A 19,771-nucleotide genomic window follows, 5' to 3' on the forward strand; every position below is an offset into this window, starting at 1 on the left:
AGTTGGAATTGACTCAATGGCATACAACAACTCTCATAAGGGGTCTATAGGCTTCACTAGACGCCAATGGGTCCATGGGCCAAAACAGGCTGAGAACCCCTGCCAAGGCAGATGCCAGGATTCCAGAGGCAGGATTCTGCCCCATCTATCCCACAGAATCCAGAGTTCCTGGCTGCTACAGGGTAGAGATTCTTATACTCTTTTTCTGCAAAGACGGGGAGTGAATAATAACTACTTTAGCCCATCCACACACCATAGACACCTTTGTTTCCACCAGCTATCGTTGTTAGGTGCCGTGGAGTCATTTTGGACTCAGAGAGTCCCCATGTGACCGCAGTAGCCAAGAAAACCCTACATACCCCATAGAGTTTTCTTGGCTATAATATATACAGAAGCAGATCACCAGGATTTTCTCCCTCAGAGTCTCTGGGTGGGTTCGAACATTCAACTTTTTGGTTAGCGGCCGAGCACTTAACCATTTGTCACCAGGACTCCTTTGCTTTCACCAGCAGGAGCCCATTTATAGCATATATCATAATAATTAATAAGGCATGCATTTCCCCCAATAAAAAAATCAGTTTTTTCATCCAGTATGCTAATTGTGAAACCATCAGTTATTGATAAAAAATCGGGTTAACAGGAGGGCCTGGGGCAGCAGCCTCTGGATATAACGCTGGCTGGCCCCCACCCCCGAAACTGACTGCAGATTGGCTGACCACTTTCACTAGACTTTCTGTATGAGCATCTGCATACTAGCTCAACCCAAGTAGCATTCACATACTATCACATAGTATATATGCTGAAGGTTTGTAAGGTAAATTACAGGCACCCAAATAGGTATATTGAATCACAAACCAGGTAGTGCTTTCTGGATTTCAGGAAACCTCTGGGCTGGGCACTGGCTCTTGTAGGACTCAGAGATAAGGCAGCCAGGGACAATGCTCCCTGATCAGACCAGACAGCCACCCTCCATGCCAGATGGCCAGTGCTGAGGGCTGGGATTCAGGACACCTGGGTACCTGTACTGGCACTGCCCCGATGGGCTGTCTGACCTTCCCCAAGTTGCTGATCGTATATGAGCTTTGCTTTTCTCATCCTCCAAATATGGGTGTTGTCATGCATTGAATTGTGTCCACTAAAAATATCTGCCAACTTGGCTAGCTCATGATTCCCAGTACTGTATGATTGTCTACCATTTTGTCATCTGATGTGATTTCCCTATGTGTTGTAAATCCTATCACTATGATGTTAATGAGATGGATTAGTGGCAGTTATATTGATGTGATCTACAAGATTGGATAGTGTCTTAAGCCAATCTCTTTTGAGATATAAAAAGAGAGAAGAGAACAGAGAGACATGGGGACCTCATACCACCAAGAAAGCAGTGCCGGGAACAGAGCGTGTCCTTTGGACCTGAGGTTCCTGTGCAGAAAGCTCCTAGACCAAGGGAAGATTGATGACAAGGACCTTCCTCCAGAGCCGACAGAGAGAGAAAGCCTTCTCCTGGAGCTGACACCCTGAATTTGGACTCATAGCCTACTAGACTGAGAGACTAAATTTCTCTTTATTAAAGCCATCCACTTGTGGTATTTCTGTTATAGCAGCACTAGATAACCAAGACAGGGGTTGTACTAGATCCCATTCCAGCCCCTAATCTCTCCCCACTAAGAAGCTTACATTTTAGTAAGAGAGCCAGGCCTGGAAACAATGAACTATTATGCAAGACAGAAAGAAATAAACGTGAAGTGGAGATAGATGTTATGTGTCTGGGACCACAGAGGAAGAAGTAAACCATTCTGCATGGGTGTGCAGGCAGGCTTCAATGGGGAAGTGGGTACATTTCAACTGGGCCTCAAAGGGGGAGTAGGAGTCCTTCAGGAGGGAAGGGAATTCTGGGAGGCCAAGATGGAATGGTGAGCACCCCACAGAGCGCAGGGTGGAGATGTGCTTTTCAGCCCTGGTCTCTCCCCACACCTATTATTTTGGATTCCGAAAGGAAGAGTCCTGAGAACCTGTACTTTTTTTTTTTTTTTTGGCATTTTTTAAAAATTGTACTTTAGATGAAGGTACAGAACAAATAGTTTCTCATTAAATAGTCAGTACACATACTGTTTTAAGAACCTGTATTTTTAACAAGCTCCCTAAGAAATTCCTGACATGCAGGCAATAGGTATAACATGTTGAAAAAGAATAAAAAAATGAATTTGACCTCAAGCAAATCCCCTCCTCTTCCTCTCTCAAGATGTCCACCCCTTTCTTTAAAATGAAGGTTCTGAACCAGCCTGGTGGTTTTCAAACTATGTTCCAGAGAACCCCAGGAGTTCCTCAGAGACCACAGAGAGGAGATGGGGAGGCCTAGAAGGCAGGGCTCAAAGCCCCACCCAACCCTTCTTTAGATCATCTCCCCTTCAATCTGTGTACAATTATATATTGTGTTTCCATATGCTATTTTGTTTGAAGTAAGGGTTTCTTGGCTGAAAAGAACTTTAAAAGCCACCGAATTGGACGATCCCCAAGAACCCTCAAGGAAAAATTTAAAATCTCCTTGATGCCAACAACCTATCTTTGTTGAGTATTTCTCAAACAAGTACGTACAGAGCTTGATGCTGTTAACCACAAACAAGTTATTTTATAATTGTAACTTAAAATCATTTGCTGTGGTCCAACAATCAATGAAGGCTCCCCTCACCCTAGGGAAAAGTGGTATAGCAATGCAATGAAATATAACTTTTTAAAAAATGAACATTTGTGAAGACTAGTTAACAAAAAGACACAAAACTGTACATAAATTATGATCTCAACTATGTAATCATACATCAAAAATACTGAATGGAAATAAACCCACATGGTTGTAGTGGTAACTGTACAGTAAGATAGTGGGAGAGTAATTACCCTATGGAGCCCTGGTGGCACCCTGGTTAGGAGCTCAGCTGCTAACGGAAAGGTTGGCAGTTCGAATCCACCAGTTGCTCCTTGGAAATCCTACGGGGCAATTCTACTCTGTCCTATAGGGTTGCTATGAGTTGGAATCGACTTGACGGCAATGGGTTTGGGTTTTTTGGGTTTTTTTTGGAATCACACTATCCTTTCTACTTTTATAACCAAGAATCTGCCTGGCTTGGAAAATCTCAAACACAAACCGAAGAGAGAAAGAGAACTACCGAAAAGTGGGGAACAGCCAATGTTTTTTTAGGACATTAGATCACTGCAGCTTGGAAAGTGACTTTGACAGTGAATTTCTGTCCCTACTGCTTCTGGAAACTGTTTTCATGTAGAATCTAATTCAGCATCTAGAAGAGGTCCACCATTTGTATTCATTGCAAATCTATTTTCTCTAACATCTCCCAACCCAGATAAAAAGATTGAACAAATATTTTTAAAATATTGATTTGAAGGGCGGCCAACGTGCCCGCCTGCCAGGATGTCCCAGGCCACGTGGGTCCACATTTCTTGGCTTGGCTCAGGGCCAGCTCAAGGACAAAGGGACTGGAAAGGAGCTTACAGGAAGGGTTTGAGGAGGCTAGGACTACCCCCCAAAGTGACCCACACTGACTATGTGACCTCAGACAGTGTCCTTCGGAGCTTCAGTGTCCCTATTTAACCCATGGGAAGGAGGACACCCATCTCGCAGGTTGTTGTGAGGGTTAAATGGTGTCACGTGTGTACAGTGTCTAGTGTGGTGTCTGACGCATAGTAGAAGCTTACAATTTTCGTTTATTTCCTGAAAGTCACTGTGACCTGATTTAGAAACAAGGTCTTTGCAGGTGTAATCAGGTATCTCAAGAGGAGATCGTCCTGGATTTAGAGTGGACCCTAAATCCAAAGACGGGTGTCCTTATAAGAACAAGGCAGAGGGAGATCTGAGACGCAGAGAAACACAGAGGAGAAGGTGATGTGAAGACTGAGGCAGAGACTGGAGGGATATGTCTACAAGCCAAGGATTTCCGGCAGCCACCAGAACTAGAAGAGAGGCATGGAACAGATTCTCCCTCAGAGCCTTCAGTGGCAACCAACCCTGATGACACCCTAATTTCATACGTCTGGCCTCCAGAACTGTGAGAATAAATTTCTCTTGTTTTAAGCTACCCAGTTGATGGCAATTTGTTATGGTAGTCCTAGAAAACTAATACGGGGGTACAACAGGGTGGAGACAAGCCCCTTCAGGCTTAGGACTAAGAAAGAGGAAGGGGCATAGTACAGGAGAGCCCAGCAGCCCATTGTCTCCCCTGCGAGCTACAGCTCCCACACACAATGCCCTTTCGTGGCAAGTCTCTGTGAGATCAGCAGAGTCGGACATGGGCTCCATTTTATAGATGAAGAAACAAAGAGGCTCAAAGAGGTTCACTGGCTTGTTCAAGGTCACAGTTAGGAAACGGCCAGTTTTAGGGTTTTCTAAAACTTTCTTGGTGTGGGGAGGGGAAGAGGTTGGGAGAGGGCAGTCCCAGGATCTCGAACTCTGCCGATAATGCCTTTGTTAATTAGTTGTTTACCTTCTGCATCTTTCAAAAAAAGGAAAATGAGAAAGATTCTTTGGAGCACTACACTAGATGGGCTTCTAAACTCTGGGCTTCAGTTCCGTCATCTAGAAAATGAGTGGGCAATGATGGATTTGCACTTCCTGCCTCAAGGCTTTTGCACATGCTGTTCCCTCTGCCTGGAGCACTTTCCCACCCCTCCTTCCTTTACTCTCCTCATCCTTCTCCTAAGGGAAGTCTTCCCCATGCTATTCTCCTTCAAAGCACCCTGTTCTTTTCCTTTCAAGCACTGACCACTATTTGGAAACATAGGTGTGATTATTTGATCGGTATATGCCTCTCCACTAGACTGTAAACTCCTCATTAATCAGCATCTGGCAGAGAGGTGCCATTCATGGTATTTGTATAATATATTAATTAAAAAACAGATGCTTTTCAGGACTCAGCTGCCAGCAGCTATGATCTTAAGAAAGTGTCCTCCCTCTCCACCCCACCTCACTCTGTGCCTCAGCTTCTCGTCTATGGAACATGGGGAGCTGGACTAGGCAACCTTTTAGACTTCCGCCACCTCACGCATTCTATGATTTTATAATCTCAAAAACAAATAAAAAATAAACAAAAAAGCATTTGTGATTCTGGTTCCAGCACACTATGTGGACTAGGATGGGTTCTTAGCTTCTCTGGGCTTCAGTTTCCCCATCCATAAAAAAAGGGGAGTAAGGGGAACTAAGGCAAGATCTTCTAGGTCCTTTCCATCTCCAGCAATTGTAATTCCAGTAAGAATGGCTCCTCTCTCCCATTGCCCTCAAAGCTCTATTTCTGTCCAGGCACACAAACAGGAAACATGACATCCAGGAGCAGATAAGCAACTTGTTTCTTTTAAGCAGGGGCGGACTTGTGGGGGAACAAAGAGTTTCTGAACTTTCCAGCGAAAGCCAGAACTCCATGCCCCAAGACCTTTCTCAAACAATGTGGGAGGAACACATTGTTCCTGTGTGGTTTGGGCTGCCCATGCTACCTCCACCCTGGTCTGTTCCTCAGAGGCCCCACAGCATGGAATTAGCAGTCTCGGTGGTGTTAGATGGTGACTGTTACTCTGGTGCTTGTCCGAAGGTGCTAGAATCCCAGGACAAAGCAGATGGCGGAGCGGAGAGAGCACTAGATGGGGGTCAGGACCCCTGGGTCCCGCTTCAGGGACAGTGTGACCTAGGGGAAGCCCTCACCCCCTCTGGGCCTGGGTTTACCCTTCTGAGTGAGGATCTACACTTGGGACCCTTCCAGCTTCCCATCTTAATGTTCTCTTTCCTAAGGCAGCCTCGTGCAGTAGTGAAAGGTCTGGGTAATGAAGTCAAAGTACCCATGTCTGAGCCCCAGCTCTCTCCCTTATAGTGTGGCCCTGGGAAACTTCTGAATTTTTCTATACCTCAGTTTCCTGGAACTGGGACTGTACCAGTGCCTGCCACCTGGAGTTTCTGGATGATCAGATGGCAGGGCTTCTGTAAAGCACCTAGAATACTGTATGGAGTAAGCCAATGCTCAGTAAGCGTGAGCTATTCTTGTTTTATTATTACTCCAGACTCTGGATCACTTCCCCTTCCCAGTTTTGCCCATCTGTAAAAGGGGCAAATAGAGCCAAGAGGGTGTACTGCCAGCAGACCATACCCAAGCCCTATCACTAAGGGAAAGCAAATGTGAATATCAGCTGCAGCCAAGCACAGCAAGAAGAGGAAACTGTAGGAGGAAAGGCAGAAATCCTATGATGCTGTCCCAAGGCGGATGGATTTGGGGTTTGGCTGCTGCCCAGGTTATGGGGCATCAGAGAAGGGCTCCAGCTACACCCAGATTCAGCAGTGGAGGAAGGGTCATTGGCCCACCCTCAGTTTGCTCTTGACAGAGTGACCTTTTGGAGAGGGAGCAATGAGGAAGCCATAAGAGAAGATGCTAGTCTTGGGTTTGTCTGTGAATCTCGTGGGTAAAAGAGGCTGGATTTGGTCATCTCAGCTCTGAGTAGAATGGAGAATGAGTGACTCAAGAATGGAGAATGGGTGACTCGGTCTGAGAGAAGAGTTTGTCTCTTACTTCTGGGGGTGCGGGAGGTGTGGGCAGCCACATCTCCCTCTGCTGCTCACAGGAAGTGCGGAGAACCCACGCTCGCTCTCAGGAGTGAGGGGCGAGTTCACACACTCCCCCTTCTAAATGGGCAGATTTGAGCAAGTCGCCCCACCTCTCTGGGCCAGGTTTTCTCACCTGCAAGTCCGAGAATACTCACATAATGGCCTCAGGGAGCTGCTGTGAGAATCAGATGGGCCAGTCAGCTGAAGGCAGTGAAAATGTCTCCCAGGACAGACTCGCAAAGTGTGGCCTACAGGTGGGTGCCATTTGTTCCTCCATAAGAAGGCAAAAAAATTGAGAGTAATTCATTTTTATTAAGTATATAATCCATGGAGGATTAGAAATTTAAAAAAGAAAGAAAGAAGGACTGATCTCTTACCACAAAGTCGAGTGTGTAAAGCATGATGTGTAAAACAAGAAGTGGGATCATTATTCTGACCTTTGGGGCTGCCTCATGTGGCTCCATGTTCAAGATCGACTTGTGGATTCCTATCTTGTGGGAAAAACTCACCCAGGCAGACTTCCTCCTTGACCCAACAGCATTTCACCAAGCAGCAATGTGCCTCACAACATTTGCTGCTGCTGAAGAGACAGGCTTCTTTATGTTTTCAGAGGGCTGGCCTTCTCTCAGCACAGCCCAGAGAGCTGGGCTGGAACCAGTCATGGATGCTTAAGAGAAGCCATTTTGAACTCAGTGTTAAAAAAGCTGTCCACAGAGGAAAAGAATAAAAGAGATAGTCCAAAGAACCAGTGCTAATGATCTCCCTTGAAGATGCCCAGTGAAGAATCTCTGCTTGAGCTGGGTGATGTGGAAGAAATGCCTTTAACAGGAATCAAAAAAAATAATCATTGCCGTTGAGTCAATTCACACTCATAGTGTCCCTATAGGACAGAGTAGAACTGCCCTCATAGGGTTTCCAAGGCTGTGAATCTTTAAGAAAGCAGACTGCCACATCTTTCTCCCATGGAATGGCTGGTGAGTTTGAACCACTGACCTTTCAGTTAGCTTAACCACTGCGACCAGGACTCCTTAAACAGGTATAAAGACTTTAATTATAGCTGAAGAGAGCCTGAGGGGTCTCTGGCCAAACCTTTTTCATTCATAGATGAAGAAATAGAAACTGAAGGAAAAGATGCATCTTGATGGCAGAGATAAGACCTGAACCCTCGAAGGCTTCTTGCCCTACTTCCATTCATTCAATCGATCTATGTTTATTGAAGGTCCACTAGGTGCAGGCCAGCCCTATGCTAAGCATTGGGTATTCTGTGGTGAACCAAACAAGGACTCTGTTTTCATGGAGCTCACGTTCAAGTCGGTGAACACATAATTAAAGGAAATAATTTCAGGTGGTGCAAAGGATTATAAAGCAAATAAAAGACATTGATATGTTAGAGAATGACTGGGGGGCAGGGCGAGAGGTGCTGCTCAGGGATGGCCTCTGTGCTGGCCTGTCTCTGGGGTCCCCAAGGGTATCCCCAGCCAGTAGCATGCTAGAGTTGGCTCATAATGGCCTGCAAGAGCCAACTGGTGAGTTTTCAGGAATTTGTCAAGCCAGATGTTAAACACAACCATTACTAAACACTAAATCATATAAACTTAAAATTAAATAAATTACATTGAGAACAAAGATAATAATCAAAACTTATCGCTTCCTAATTATTTTACTACATTTTATGCTTTTGAGGTTATTTACTATTGTATCTAGACCTAGTGGAAATTTCTATATAACAGAGTGCTACTGTACTCTCTTCCTAACTCCTCAAGTTGGGAACGTGAAATCAGTCAACGTGGGAAAATTTACGCCGTGGAAATTGGCAAATGCTACATATCAGGGCTTTTGTTTTTCAAAGAGCCAGTTATTAAACATTTACCAGCACACAGCTGCCTCCAGCTCTAACCTAGGCCTTCTGTGGCTGCGAAAGTCTGAGTGCTTCTATGGGAAGGTGTGGTGGTGCAGCCTAACTCTGGGGATGTGGGTAGTGGGGTAGCTCCTCCAGTCAAGAAAGTATGAACTTTGCTCTTTTTTAAGGCTTCCACAGTGAGGAAGTAAGTCCGGGATCTCTTAAGTGGATCTGTCTGTTCCTGCAAAAGGACTGCCGTCTTCAATGCTATTTATCAAAAGCCTGTAGGATGGTGATTCATTCATTCATTCGTTTGTTTGTTTCTTGTAAATAAATTCCATTGAAAATGTCCTGAGAAGGTAAAAATTTAAAGGATTCTGGAGAGGATCTCTTTGTATAAATGCATATGGTCACTTCTGTATCCCTTTAGATTTTCATAGGCTGAGTCTCCTTCATTGGAGGACATAACCGTTCTGGTAATAGCTCAGTGAAGTTACTTCTTGCTGTTGTTAGGTGCCATCGAGTCGGTTGTGATTCACAGTGACCCTATGTAGAACAGAATGAAACACTGCCCGGTCCTGCGCCATCCTCACAATCATTGCTATGTTTGAGCCTATTGTTGCAGCCACTGTGTCAATCCATCTCATTGAGGGTTTTCTTCTCTTTCACTGACCCTCTACTTTACCAAGCATGATGGTCTTCTCCAGGGACTGGTCCCTTCTGATAACATGTCCAAAGTACATGAGACAAAGTCTTGCCATCCTCGCTTCTAAGAAGCATTCTGGCTGTACTTCTTCCAAGATGGATTTGTTCATTCTTCTAGCAGTCCATGGTATATTCAATATTCTTTCCCAACACCATAATTCAAAGGCATCATTTCTTCTTCTTCGGTCTTCCTTATTTATTGTACAGCTTTCACATGCATATGAGGCGATTGAAAATACCATGGCTTGGGTCAGGTGCACCTTAGTCCTCAAAGTGACATCTTTGCTTTTTAACACTTTAAAGAGGTCTCTTGCAGCAGACAGAAACCCTGGTGGCGTAGTGGTTAAGAGCTATGGCTCCTAACCAAAAGGTCGGCAGTTCGAATCCACCTGGCACTCCTTGGGAACTCCATGGGGCAGTTCTACTCTGTCCTATGGGGTCGCTATGAGTCGGAATCGACTCTACGGCAATGGCTTTGGGTTTTTTTTGTTTTTGTTTTTAGCAGCAGATTTGCCCAATGCAATACATTGTTTGATTTCTTGACTGCTGCTTCCATGGGCATTGATTGTGGATCCAAGTAAAATGAAATCCTTGACAACTTCAATATTCTCTCCATGAAGACCAAAGACTACAGCCTTCAGTATGGATTACACCGTAACATAAAGAAAACAAAAATCCTCACAACTGGACCAATACACAACATCATGATAAATGGAGAAAATACTGAAATGAAGTTACTATTACAACTAATTGCACAATAAGATTCTGGGTCAGAGGCTTGCTCCCTCCTCTCTACTCCTCTGTGCTCCTCCAGCTCCCACATCAGTCTGGATTCTGGCACAGTGTGGGGGAGCTATCAGGATGACTGGGTCTTAATTGTCTATTCCCTCTGCCTGCAACGCTCTTCCCTCTTTAGCCTCTAACCCCTGAAGGATTCAATTTAACGGTCACTTCCTCAGGGAAGCCTTCCAGGGCCACCTCTGCAGATGCAGTCAGGCCCCTATTACACACACCCTGCACATCTCTTTTGTGGGTCTCATTGTGAAATTAGTTGTTTAACAACTGTCTTCCAAGCTAAACTGTAGGTGCCACATGGGCCGGGACTGTGTCTGTCTTGCTCACCACTACATCTCTATCTAGCATAGCAAATAGTAGGTGCTCAATAAATTTTGGATGAATAAATGAATGAATAAATTTACAGCAGCTCATTGAATGTTGAATGAATATCTGATTCAAAGCACGAATTTCTGGAACAGGTGCATTTTCTAGAAATACAGTTCTAGTACCCAAACTGGCAAAAAAAATGTGTGATCCATCTGGTGGCAACAGGAGAACTGATTCAGCCTTAGGTCAGCCGTTTCTCCCTTGTAGGTTTTTGGTTTGAGTGTCTACTACCTGTGGGTTTGGACTTTTCTCTGCTTTTTTTGTTTGTTTGTTTGTTTTTGTTTAGTGGCAGGTGTTGCTTAGAGTTTAGGGAGAAATCTGCCAGATCACAGCCTTGTGCCATTTTGCTGTCAGGGAAACTGAGGCTCCAACACTTACCCACAGCAGACAGCACGAGTGCCAGGTGAGACCACTGCCTCACTTTCAGCCCAGAGCTCTGTTCAGTGTCCTAACCCTAAGGAAAGCAAAGTCGAGGGTATTTACAGTGAGGCCCCTGAAGGTATGACACCCAGATGGGATTTAAAACTCTTATTCAGAACTGATCATAAGACCTGGTCTCTCTGTCCCCAGCCTCTTCCAACTGCTGCTTTCTACTGTCTCTGGCTGATTTTGGTGTGAGCAGCACCAGGCAGGAGCCCTCTACTGCACTAGACCTGGATCTGTACATAAGTGAAAGTCAGCACAACTGCCTCCAGCGCCTCTCACCTTCTGAACCACCTTCATGCACCCTTCCCAGAGTATCTAAGCTGCACTAGGTTTGGAGTCAGGATCAGGGTTGTAAAATGATACGACCACTGTGGAAAATAGTATGGCGCTTCCTCAAAAAGCTAGAAATAGAAATACCTTATCATCTAGCAATCCCACTCCTAGGTATATATCCTAGCGATCTAAGACCAGTGACATGAATATGCACACCTATGTTCACTGCAGCATTATTCACAACAGCAAAAGATGGAAACAACCTAAGTATCCACGAACAGATGAATGGATAAACAAATTGTGGTACATACACACAATGGAATATTACACAACTATAAAGAATAATGAGGGGTTCCTCGAAACATAACATGGGTGAATCTGGAGGACATTATGCTGAGTGAAATAAGTCACGCACAAAAAGACAAAGATTATATGGTCCCACTATTATAAAAAGTCAAGAATAGATACATACACAGAAAACAGAGTTCTTTGATGGTTACTGGAGATGGGAGACAGAGGGATGGGGAATCACTCTAGATAGCAGACACTTGTTACTTTTGGTGATGGGAAAGGCAAGATCAAATATGGGTGAAGTCAGCACAACTTGACCAAGGTAAATACACTAAGAAGTACAAGAGAAAAGGGGACAATTTTGGGTAAATGCTATAAACATATCCAATTTTGCAACAATAAAAACAACCAAAAAATGTATATGGTTACATAGGTAGATATGGATGCATATACGTGCATAGGAAGGCATATGTGAGTAAATGCACGTGCATGTACAGGTGTATCTGTAGGCATATGTATATACATGTTTGTATATACTGCATATACAACTACATATATAACAAACCACATAGAAGGCACAGTTACAGAGGCTCTCTAGACATATCAAAACAACTCGCGTGTTTGGTTTACTGAGTTAAAAGGCTTGGGACCATAGTCTTGGGGACAACTTAGTCAACTGGCATAAAATAGTTCAAAAAGATAACATTCTACATCCTAGTTTGTTGAGTAGCGTCTGGAGTTTTAAAAGCTTGTGAGTGGCCATCTAAGATACAACTATTGGTCTCTACTTGTACGGAGAAAAAGAGAATGAAGGAAATCAAAGGCTCAAAGAAGAAGCTAGTCCACAGGATTAACAGTCCACATGAACCAAAACCTCTTCTAACCTGAGACTAGAAAACAGATAGTGTCTGGCTACCACTACCGGCCATTCTGACCAGGGACACAATAGAAGTTCTCAGAAGAATGGGAGAAAATGTAAAACAAAACTTAAATTTCTAAAAAAGGCCAGACCTACTGGACTGGTAGAGACTAGAGGAATCCCTGAGACTATCGCCCTAAAACAACCTTTGAACGTGGAGTAGAAGCTATTTCTGCCGGTCACCTTTCAGCCAAATAATAGATTGGCTTATAAAATAAACAGTATCACCCACAAGCAATACGCTCCCTAAACAATTCACTATATGAGACCAAAAGGTCAACATTTACCCAAAAGCAAAGATGAGAAGGCAAGGTGGGAAAGGGACGGTAGATCAAGGAAACAGAACAAACAGAACAGAAATAATGAGAATGCTGACACATTGTAAAAATTGTAACCAATGGCACGGAACACTTTGTCTAAAAATTGTTAAAGGGGAACTTAATTTACTGTGTAAACTTCCACCAAAAACACAATAAATTATTATTTAAAAAAAAAAAAAAGACAGTACGGGTTCTTTTCCCTTGGTAATAAAACAAAAGATTTGAGTTTAAAAAAAAAAAAAGGGGGTATTCACAGCAGTTTGAAACATAATAGCCAAAAACTGGAAGTAACTCAAATGTACAACAGGAGAATAAATAAATTGTGGTATAGACATACAATGAAATCCTACTCAGTAATAAAAAGGAACAAACTATTGATTGATATACACAACACGGATGAATCTCAACAACACTACCTTGGGTAAAAGAAGCCAGACGTGAATGAGTACATACAGATGATTCCATTTATGTGAAGTCCAAGAACAGGCAAAATTAATCAATGGTGATAAAATCAGAAAATGCTGGCCAGGAAGGGTAGAAGAAAAATTAATCGGAAATGGGAACTTCCTAGGGTGATGGAAATATTCTGTATCTCATTTGGAAGATGGCTGCACAGAGGTAAACAACTGTCAAAACGCACTGAACTCAACAGTTAAGATTTGTGGATGCTACTGTATGTAAATTATGCTTTTATTTAAAATTAGAAGAATAAAATTGTGAAGTTTTAAACTGTATATAAGATAGCACTAAATTAAAAAGAAGGTACAGTGCAGAAAACATATCATTTCAAATAAAATGTATACAATGAACGTACCTATGTTGTCTGGAATATATATCCTGGACGGTGCTGTCCTCCGGCTTTCTTTTTCCCATCATTCTATGCAAAAGTTTTATTTTTAAAAGTTCAGTGATCTCATACATAGAGACACTAAGTGGGAGTTTTATGCATAAAATTCCTCAGTAGGTGCCTTCTGTTAAGCAGCACTGGATAGTTTGCATTCCCTGAGGTCATGGCTTCCCTCGTCCTTTCTTCCTGATATACCAACATCAGGGTAAGGAAAATTGCAAAGAGAAAGCCAATAACGCTGCCAGCAATGACAGCTGCCAGGACTTTTCATTTAAACAGATTGTCTGAGTGCTTCTCAGTATACACAGTTGTATTCCCTACAGCTGGGTTCATTTTCCTTTCTGAGCCCGACACATAAATGTTCTCCTTATCAATTTCTTCAGGTGACTTTATCTGAGCAGGGTATCTTGTCCTGAATTTTCAATATCATAGTTTCCACTTAATGCTGTCCTCTTTTCTACCATTTTCCCACCCGCCTAGACTTGATGACATCTGTCCACTAGCCATTTTCTAGCCATCACATGGGTGATGTAATGGAAAAAGCGCAGTCTTTAGAGTCAGACAAATGTCAGCTGCCATTTAATACTGAGTGCACATGAACAAGCTACCTGACCTCTCTGAACCTTCATTTCCTCAACTATAAAACGGGCTAGTGACACTTTCCCTACCCAGTGGATGTGAGAATTAGAAAAGGGACCAGCACACAGCCCATTAGTATGGTGGGGGTCATCTCCCACCATAGTAACGATTAAGAACCCAATGAAATTGGAACAAAACGCCATAAGGGAATGGTCACCACCATCACTAGCCTCCTATTTGAGGTCACTTGGATCCTAACAGTCAGAAATAGGATCCACTATCATGTTCAACATTTAAAGGAAACCAGCAGAAAGACTACAGGGATACAGAGTAAAGGCACAGTTCTCTGTGTTGGGCTGGGCTGGGGAAGCGGCAGTGTGAGAATGCTAGCTAGCTCCTGGGCAACCTAATTCTTTTCAACTTCACACTGTGCAACCAGCTTGCATGCAAAAGTCCCAATAAAGGCTTAGAAATGCTCAAAGGATGAGACTCATAGGCTTCCTCTCTCAGAAGGGTAAGGAGCTGGCCCTGGGACCCTGGGATTAAGGTACAGGTGAACTGGGCCAAGAGCTGGAGAAACGGCTTCTCTGAGCCACCTTGACCAGGCCAAGGTCAGTCCTGGCCTATGACTTAACAGACCAGGGTTCGTGCGGGACCTTGCCCATGTCACTTTGCACATCTCTCTACCCAATTTCTCCATCAAAAATGACCAGATCAGACTGGATCTGAGGAATCTGGTAGCAAAAACTTAGCAAACTGAAGTAGGGAAAGGAGAGCCCTTAGGCTCCTCTCCCCCACCACGGTGGCCCTTGGACAGGATCCTGGGCCTCCCAGGGGCATAGTCTGCAATCTTCTAGGGACTGTTTCAGCTCTGCCTTTTTCAGTCATTCAGCACCCATCCTTACAATAGAGTTAACTCCCATCTGCACTCTGCTCCCATCTGATAAGGAAAGCAAGGTACACTCAGAAATAACTGATCAAGGTAGAAGTGCTTATTGTAGCCAAAGAAGCACAGATGTGCAACTGAGTAACCATATTCCTTACTCCCCTTTTGGAAAGTACTTTGCATTTCCCTGCTCAAACCAAGGAGGGAAGTCATCAGCAGTATCCCCATTCCACAGTTGAGGAAAGTGAGGTTTCCTCTGGGCAAGTGCCTCCCAGCTGGGAAGCTGCCCAGCCAGGGCTCCATCCTGCAACTCCTGCCACGGAGACACACCTACTCCAGGTAGAATGCAGGAGGCCCCCAGGCCTGTATAGGAGGTAGAAGGAAAGTACACCACAGGCAAAGCCACAAAAACAGCCGCCTAGGTCTAGGTTCCTTCCTGGGGGGAGGAGTGGCACTGACACCTTCCCCACCTGCCTCCTCCCTCCCGCCACCAGCGGGAAGATTGAGGAATCTGAAGTCCCTGTGCCTTCTCTGCTCTGCTCACACGCTGACATTTTTTCCCACTTTACTGTTTCTTGGATGTCTTTCAAGAGTTTGTGCAATCATTCTGTTCAGCTGCTTTTCTGCCATTTGCAAATGCGGGCTGGTGTCCCTTTTGAGTGGAAACGAGGCAGTTTGAAGAGTTGAAGGGACCCTTTTGCCTCGCACTACTCCAATGCAGCAGAGACTTTCGCTGCCAAAGTTACAATCTTTGGAACTTTCCCCAGGCTAGGTTTTTGGCTTGGTCCTCAGCTCTCCAATCCCTCTAACCTCTCCCTCTAAATACCCCTAGTATCAGGAGTTCGTGCGCTCCTCTCAGGCTCCCCCTTCCCAGAGGAATCCTTTTCCATCGTGTCCTTGACAAGAGCCATTACTCTGTCCTGCCCAACAGACGGGGCTGACCCCTCAATCCTTGCAAAAGACTTCCTCGGTCAGTCCCACCCTGTGCCCCGAGACTCCCTTCCTTTCCGGCCCCAAGCCCCCACAGACCATGTGGAGAGACCTCCACCTGCAGTCCCTTAGACCGGGGTCCGGAAGGCTAGACAGAGGCAGCGACAGGGATGGGGACAGACTGAGTCAGACTTGGACACAGAGGTAGCAACAAGAACAAAAGCAGGGACAGAGGCAGGGTCAGACAGAGGGCAGGGCTGGAACACTGGCCTGCTCTTCTCCCTCCATCCACCCCATCCCACACCTGGAGCCCCAAGCCCAGCCACCCAGAGCCCACCTCCCAGTCAGCCCACTCCTCAAGCGGCACCCCACAGGACCCACCTGATCCGCAGAAGCTGGGACCAAACTCCCTCACTTTCAGCCCAGAGCTCTGTTCAGTGTCTCATCCCTAAGGAACGCAAGGCCCAGGGTATTTACAACTAAGGCCCCTGAAGGTATAACACCCGGATCAAGATGGAATTTAAAACTCTTATCTGTTATCCAGAATGGATCACAAGACCTGGCCTTTCTGCCCCCAGCCTCTTCCAAACTACTGCTTTCCACTGTCTCTGGCTGATTTCCATCTGAGCAACACCGGGCAGGAGCCCTCTCCTGCACTGGGCCTGGATCTGTATCCCAGTGAAGGTCAGCACAACCGCCTCCAGCACCTTTCACCTTCTGAACCACCTTCATGCCCCCTTCCCAGAGTCTGTAAACCGCACTATGTTTAGAGTCAGGAACAGGGTTTTCATGCTGTAGTTCTGCCACTTAATTCTTGAGAGGCTCTGACCAAGTTATTAAACTTCAGCCTGTTTCCCCAACTTGTAAAATGGGGAGAAAAACTCACAACTTCACAGGGCTTTTGTAATGATCACGTAAGGTGGGTAGATAATCTCTGTCCTCAATGTAGAGGATTTAACAATAGTAATAGTGTAAGTACTATTCCATTTCCCCCAGGGACTTGCTCTCAACCCCCAGCCAGCTTCCAAGCCCGTTCTCTCTACCCCGCCTCTCTACACCATTCAACATCCTCCTGGAAACCGGCCCCTCCTTTGGCTTCCTACACCTTGCTCCCTCTGGGCTCTCCGCCTCTGTCTGGAACTACTCATTTGCCGAGTCAGGCCCTGGTTCAAGTGGCAGCTCCGTGCTTCTTCCTGTCATTTGGGTCTGCCAACCACATGGCTTCAGAGAGGAACCACCGGAAACATGCCCAGGCCCTAAGTGGGGTTCCCCCAGTACGCACAAAGTAAGCACATGTTGGATCGCAACCACCCTGCCATTGCTGCCTCTCCTTCATGAGAGAGACTATTTAGCAATAAAAATCAGCATGATGGCTGCCGAAGCCCAACTGCTGGTCCTGGCTGCATGCAACTGAGTCTGTGGTCTCTAGGCTTGGCATTGTTTTGTGCCTTTTTCTCCTCAGCAGACCAGTGCTTTGGCTGGAGATTTAGACAATATGTTTTCACTTCTTTTTTTTAGAACTGAAAGGCCTTTTAGAAATAATCTGGGCTAAATATACAAAATGGTGATGTCTTGGCCTTAAGTCCATGGGCCCTATCTATATCACTCACTCTTCAACTTCCCAGACTAAATCAAGTGGCCTCCTTCTCTCAGGAGCTAAGGTGAAGCTCCTGTCAGTGGACCTTTTAACCCAGACAGAGAGGTGAGCTGACTTGCCCCAGGCCTGACAGCCACTGAAGATTCAAACTCTGGCAGTGAGGCTACAGAGGCCACATTTAACCACCAGAGTGTGTCAAATGAACACTGGGGTCCTGTGAATAATGTACTCTCTGCCTTCCAGGCACCGCCAAAGTCAGAAAAAAACAAAGACACGCAATAGGATGTAACAGGGGGCCATGTACTATAGGATGACCAGGGTGCTGTGGGACAGGGAGTAGAAGGAGGCGGGTGCCTAATTCAAGGGGGGCAGGATGAAGAGAGAGGCTTCATAGAGAGGGAGATGATTATACTGGGCCTTGAAGGATGAGCACTCGACGGCAACAGGTTTGGTTTTTGGTTTTGAAGGATGAGTAGGAGTCTGCAGTTAGATTTGGGGTAGAGGTGGAGAGGGTATTTCAAGCACAGGAAGCATCATGTGAAAAAACCCAGAGGTATAAAACCAGAAGAGGGATTCAGGAATACCAGTAGTTCCGCAAGGCTGGAGCAGAGGTTCTGCGGGGTGGGGTGATGAAGGTGACAAGGAGTTCAGAGAGCAGCTTATGTAGGACCCTGGATGCCACATAAAGGAATAAATATGCACTTTATCCTGAGGGCAACAGGGATTCTTGGAAAGATGGCAAAATACAACTGAGATAGAATTTAAAACTCTTATCTCTTATTCAGAAACTGATCACAAGATCTCTTTGGAAAGATGACTTTGGTTGCCATGGCAGAATGTCCTGGAGGAGGTAAGACTAGGGAGATGTAACAGCAAGGGCCTGGCTGGAGAGTGGGTGCATACATACTAAGCAGGAGCAGTGGGGTTGGAATTAAAAGGACTATTTGGAGATTTGGTAAAGAGGTAGGACTGACCAAACTAGGTCATAGATTCAATGGTCAAGGGGGTAGGGAGGAGTAAGAGGGTAACTTCTGGACAGAGAGCCCATATGTGCAAAGCTACAGGGACTTGAAAAGGCATTGCAATGTTTGAGGAAAGGGCAATAACTGGACCAAAGTGTAGGCTGTGTGATGGGAATTAGGTTGAAGAGATAAGGATAAGTGAGTATCTGTATCAGGGGGGTTTTAAAAAACATACGTGGTCAACTGGATTATTGTTCCCAAGTATTCATTCCCTTTTATGTTGACTTTGGCCTTGGGCATAGAAACAGTTTTGACCAATGGAATGTAGATAGAAATGACTATGTGCCAGTTCAGAGTGGAGGTGATAAGAGGCAACATGTCATCTCTTTCTTGCTCCAGTCCTCATCATAAAAATAACATGTACCAAATAGAAGCAGCTCCTCCAGCCTGAGTTCCAGAATGAGAAGACACATGGAGCAAATTTGTCTGACTGGCACCTGGAGCAAAGCCACAAAGTCATGCAGCCACAACCACCCCCCCAGCTAACAGATAATGTGATCAATAAATAGACCTTGTGGTCATAAGTCAAGATTTGGGGGGTGGTAATGTTTGTTATACAGCATGGTTGCAGTCAAAGCTAACTATTACATACTATTAAAAAAAAAAGTCTGTTGCTGTCCCTGAGACCAGAAGAACTGGATGGTGCCCGGCTACCACCAATGACTGCCCTGACAGGGAACACAATAGAGAGTCTCTGATGGAACAGGGGAAGGGTAGGATGCAGAACTCAAATTCTAGTAAAAAGACCAGACTTAATAGTCTGACTGACACTGGAGGAACCCCAGAAAGCATGGCCCCCAGACTCTCTTGTCAACCCAGAACTAAAACAATTCCCAAGACCAACTCTTCAGACAAAGATTGGACTGGACTGTGGGACATAAAATGATACTCATGAAGAGTGTGCTTCTTGGCTCAAGTAGATATATGAGACTAAATGGGCAGCTTCTGTCCGGAGGTGAGATGAGAAGGCAGAGAGGGTTAGGAATTGGTTGAATGGACATGGGAAATTAGGGGTTGAAAGGAGGAGTGTGCTGTCACAGTATAGGGAGAGCAATTAGGATCACATAACAATGTATGTATAAATTTTTGTATGAGAGACTAACTTGAATTGTAAACTTTCACTTAAACTACAATTAAAAAAAACCAAAAACTGTTGCTGTCGAGTGGATTACAACCCATAGCAACCCCATAGGACAGAGGAGAACTGTCCCATAAGGTTTCCAAGGAGCAGCTGCTGGATTCGAACTACTGACCTTTCGTTAGCAGCCAAGCTCTTAGACACTGATAGATATGAACTGCCGACCTTTTGGTTAGCAGCCAACTCTTAGCCACTGCGCCACCAGGGCATCGTGTGTGTGTGTGTGTGTGTGTGTGTGTGTGTGT

At 45.0% G+C, this 19,771-nt stretch overlaps 1 protein-coding gene across 5 annotated transcripts in view; it reads right to left on the reverse strand.

Moving 5' to 3' along the window:
• Positions 1-19,771, reverse strand: part of GGTA1 (glycoprotein alpha-galactosyltransferase 1 (inactive)) — an 82,347-nt gene that overhangs the window by 57,425 nt on the left and 5,151 nt on the right. Inside the window, exons 2-3 of one of the 5 annotated variants that reach the window (XM_023730674.1) lie at positions 10,677-10,752; positions 6,745-7,408 (exon numbers count right to left, since the gene is read on the reverse strand). The exons of 2 other annotated variants lie outside the window; for them this stretch is intronic. The gene's annotated coding sequence lies outside the window, so the exon portion shown is untranslated. Of the gene's footprint in view, positions 1-6,744; positions 7,409-10,676; positions 11,307-13,341; positions 16,053-19,771 lie in introns of those variants that run through there. 2 more of the 5 variants (XM_023730676.1, XM_023730678.1) reach the window with 2 other exon arrangements.

Source organism: Trichechus manatus, unplaced genomic scaffold (genome assembly GCF_000243295.1).
Source record: "Trichechus manatus latirostris isolate Lorelei unplaced genomic scaffold, TriManLat1.0 scaffold00038, whole genome shotgun sequence".
NCBI classification, from domain to species: Eukaryota; Metazoa; Chordata; class Mammalia; order Sirenia; family Trichechidae; genus Trichechus; species Trichechus manatus.